We start from the raw sequence: 4,653 nt of genomic DNA on the forward strand, positions 1-4,653 counted from the left end.
GCTTCACTTGCCTGTTTGTTTAAAATATTCATCTGAGGTCTAAAAAAGCTTGATCAGTTTCTCAGATACGTCGTGTTGTGAATAGACTGCAAAATTTTAGGCGTGCTTCAAGGTTTGTTGGGTTGGCGAGTGGATACTGTTGCCTGTTTTGCTTTTTATATTTCTCAAATATTTAGATTGTGGTACTTGAGCTATGACATACAGTTGCTGTATGAAAGTTTCCATTTGCGGGTTTTGTATCTTCAAATCTGGTGTTTTCGAGTTTTTTGTAAAATACAGTAACTGTTCAAAATGTTTAGTATGTCAGGTGTTGTTTTAGATTCTTCAACAGTAACATTTTCAAATTAGTTTAGTATGTCAGGTGTTGTTTTAGATTGCCCTTCAACATGGTATTTGACTGTTTCGAAGCCCATTTATTACTAAGCTGAATTAGATTGAGTGGTAATTCTATGCACTTTGGTTTTATACTAGCAATCTTACTCAGTGCTACGGATGTTTTCATTTTAATTTTATGCTGCAAGTGTTACAATGCAATAGGGTTTAAAGTTTCTTGAGGATTAGAGAGGGTTAACTTTACTATCATAGCCTTCCTAATATGGGGTATATTAAGTTCATTTAAACTTCAATTATTGTAGGCTTAAGTGGCAATAAAATAGTAATAACGCTTATCAGTATTTATAAAGCCTTGCTTGCTGCTCCATGTCTTAGTATTTTGAAACCTGTCCCAGCTGATTGTAACCAATAGTCAGCCTTTGGTTCTTTCCACTTGCTAGAATATTTTGGCCTTTAAAATATATTTTCTTTTCAGGTCAGGGTGTGTCGTTAAATAAGAGTGCCACAGTGAGTTATTTGTCTTGGAGTAACCGATACCTTATGGCTACACAGGATTAATGGGTGAGTATTTCTTTTTTTTTTAGTTGACTTGAGCAACCCCCCAACATGTTTTAGAGTAGTTTTTTTTTTTTTCAGAGAAAAAAACAGTTTTCATTTTTAAGTTTAGGTTTGTTTTAATGTATTTGGTTTTTTTTCAGATTCAAAACCTTAGCTTTGATAATTTTTAAACTATTTTTGTCTTTAAAATTGCAAAGGTTAAAATTTAACTTTTCCAGCCTTGAACATTTTAAGTAATTTTAAGATTTGTTTCAGCAACATTTCAAGTAATTTTAGGATTTGTTTCAGCTTCAGAACTTTGTTCTAAAGTATTTAATTTTTATTTTTGATTAGTTTAGTTGTAATTTTAAATTTTTTTTATTAGTTTAGTTAGTTTAGGTATTTTTTAGCATCAACTATTTTTTAGCATCTAAAGTTAGTGTAATGTGTGTGTGGAGTTTGGTGTAATTTGCTGTGTGAAAGTTTGTTAGTGTAATGTGCTGTGTAGTTTTAGTGTAATGTGCTGTAGTGGAGTTTAAACTTAGTTAATGTGCTGTGTAAACTTTTTGTGTTGCTGTGTGGGGGTTTGATCTTGTAATTTCAGCTTTGTTTTTCAGTTGAATTGTAAAGTTTTCAGTGTAATGTGTGTATGGAATTTTGAAGTTTTTTTAGAGTAACAGTGTTTTTTAAGGTATCTTGATTTAATTATTTCATCTTCAAAAGTGGTTTTTTGTAATTTTTGCTTTGTTTTTTTGAAAGTTATAAAGAGTAAATCTAGTATTTTTTAGGTTAGTGGATTTAAACAATTTTTAAATATATTTAAATTATTTAATCTTCAAATGATGTTTTGATCTTGTAATTAAGTTTTTTTTAGCATTGTTTAGGTATTGTAAAGTTTAAAAAGTTTTATTTGTGGAAAAATTTTTGAAACGTAGAGTAAATTTTTTTTTTTTTAGGTAATTTATTTAAATGAAGTTTTTTTAAAAATTTATTTTGCTTTGTAAATTAAGTTTTGCTTGTAAATTATTGTTTTGCTTTATAAATTTTTTGCTTGTAAATTTTTAAGTTTTTTTGTAATTTTAAAGTTTTGCTTGTCAATTAAGTTTTGCTTGTCAATTAAGTTTTGCTTGTCAATTAAGTTTTGCTTGTAAATTAAGTTTTGCTTGTAAATTAAGTTTTGCTTGTAAATTAAGTTTTGCTTGTAAATTAAGTTTTGCTTGTAAATTAAGTTTTGCTTGTAAATTAAGTTTTGCTCTGCCCACTTCCCTAGTCCACCTTTGCCGGGGTGGTGGTGCCACCTGCCAGGCAAAGGTGGACTTCGAGTTGTGCATGGTGACCAAGTCACCATGCACAACAGGAAGTTCAAAAACAAGCATGACTTTGCAAAGTCACCATGCTCAACAGGTATTTCAAACTAACCAACTTAGGTTAGAACTGCAAGGTTGATAGTTTTCGTGAAGCTAGGACTTAATGGGAAGTTAGATATGGAACTTGAAATATAGAATAGGATAGAATAGGGTAAAGAACGTGCTAATTTTATATAGATGCAGGGGTTAGGATAAATGTAATAAACGCTCAAATCTATCTCTTAAGGATGCTAGGAATAGACTGAGGTGAAAACCGCGGTAGTCAGACCTAGGGAGACATTTGGCAGTGCAAGTTATTAATAGCAGAGGGTTTTAAAGTACTTCAAGCCCTTTGTTTGGTCATGAGATGCAAGTTTGAATATATTAGTGCAGCTGAGAATTGGGTAGGGTAACTTGTCTTTTGACATACTTTTATAACTTAGAATTTCATTCCCACAAGTAAATATGAACAAGACAGTTAAAGGTGGATCTTAACGATTTTCTAAGAGGCCTAGGTCTTGGGATTTTAAAGAAGTTTTTTGACACTGATGTTGTAGACTAGTCAGGTATTCTAATAGGCTGGTTAATAGGGGAAATTGTGTATCATATATGGTCAGTCTTGTTAACGTAGTTCGTCAACGAGCTCGACACCCCATCCTCTCTCCTCTTACTCTTCAAGCAAAGCTTTCATGTTAGGAAATCGACAGTTCAGATTGCATTGCATATTTTCATTGCATATTTTCATTGACCCCTACCTTCATCCACCTTTCCTCCAGTGCCGAAGCTTGCTTCGGGAACCCCTTATTCTGAATTCCCCAAATTTTTTTGCCCCTTGGGGTTGTGCAGTTTAAATTCCCTTGGATGCTAAAGGACGAAAGTTACCAGATAGTAGTGTTTGCATTGCATGGCATCTTTCATAGTTATGTAGCACTAAAGTTAGATGCGGTTGTTTCAGTGTAAGATTGGTGCCCTATTAAATATATCTTAAAGGATGGCACTCTGTCCTGGTATCTTTTTGGAAGTTTTATGGAACAATAGTAGTAATATATGGAATTTATGTGAAAGATGGCAGTTTGAAGTAACTATAATACTAATACATGGGATTGTTAATGGGAAAGTTTTTTCATAACGATAGTATTAAAATAAGCTTAGAATAGCTGCTGGGATTAACTGAACAGGCTATTTTCACTTTTAAGAGGGTAAGTTATGTCAGGGAAACTTTTAGTATATTATTAAACCAAACAAACTACTTTTCTTAATGCACAGGCTCTTGGTGTAGCTGCAGCATACAGTAACATCGACACTAATACTAAAGGAAAGCAACGCTTTTCTTTAAGATGGAATCTGAGGCTCTGAAGCGCTCTGAAATCGGTTACCCAGAGAACTAGAACTCAACTTGTAGACGCTGTGCATATCCTGACGCTGTGCATATCCTGTAAGGATTAGAAGTGCTCTGAATTCGGTTACCCAGACAACTAGAACTTGTAGATGCTGTGCTTTACCTACTATCAGTTTTTTTAATAATCTGACTACTTTGAATATGTAAAGTATTTATTGCATGAAGACCAGCATAATATACATGTCTGTAAACCTTTGTCCATTTCTTTAACCCCAAAATGTCATGTGATGGGTTTGACTTTAATACTCCTTGAAAGACGAGGAATGTCCTATGAAATCAAAGGATTGGTAGTTACTGATTGGTTAGTTAACAGAAGTAAGATGGGGAAATTGATATGAGAAATGAAGTAACTGAAGAGATTCTAGTTAATTAACCTCGAATTTTGGTGTATGCTTGCAATAGTCTCTGCAGATTTAAACTTCCTATCCAGTAAAGTGATATTGTATTTTGACCCTCTGATGACAGGAGTAATCAATGTTTATTAAGATCATTCCTTATGATCTGCAGATCTTATTCGGCTGAGAAAAGTCTTGTAAAGGTGACTTGAGCGATAATAGTTGGAAGTGAAAATTCACTTTGACATGAGATACCGCAAAGAAAGTTATTTTAAGAATCTTACGGGGTTGAATAGTGATAGTGTAATTTGTCCCGAGAGTGGCTATTACTTATGCCTATAAATTGTTTTATCTACTGTGACTGTCGATGGTTACTACAACACAGGCTTTAGCGTTGGATTTGTATGTATCGGGTAAGTGAGGCGATAGAAATTAAGGATTTTTGCATAATGCAGTAAGTAGTTGGTGGCCTTGTCTATGGTTCTGAAGTTTTCGAATGTTAAAATTGCTCGAAGGATTTCGTGAGGTGGGTGGGTTGTGTTTCTGGTCCTTAGTTTTGCCAATCTCTTGGTAATACTTAGTTTTAGAATTGAGAGTAAGTTGGGGTTCGCTTTAGAATAGAAAGCGCCAGGGCAAAAACTTTAGAAAATAGTTCTTCCTTTAATCCTGGCTACGATCCGCAAACTTCGGATAGCTAATTCTG

The 4,653-nt window shown here is 33.6% G+C and overlaps 1 long non-coding RNA gene across 1 annotated transcript; it reads left to right on the forward strand.

The window, feature by feature from the left end:
* Positions 1-781: 781 nt before the first annotated feature.
* Positions 782-3,806, forward strand: LOC136855172 (uncharacterized). The gene is made up of 2 exons (XR_010857940.1): positions 782-894; positions 3,483-3,806. It is a non-coding gene; the product is annotated as an uncharacterized lncRNA (long non-coding RNA).
* The last annotated feature ends 847 nt before the right edge of the window (positions 3,807-4,653 follow it).

Source organism: Macrobrachium rosenbergii, chromosome 30 (genome assembly GCF_040412425.1).
Source record: "Macrobrachium rosenbergii isolate ZJJX-2024 chromosome 30, ASM4041242v1, whole genome shotgun sequence".
NCBI classification, from domain to species: Eukaryota; Metazoa; Arthropoda; class Malacostraca; order Decapoda; family Palaemonidae; genus Macrobrachium; species Macrobrachium rosenbergii.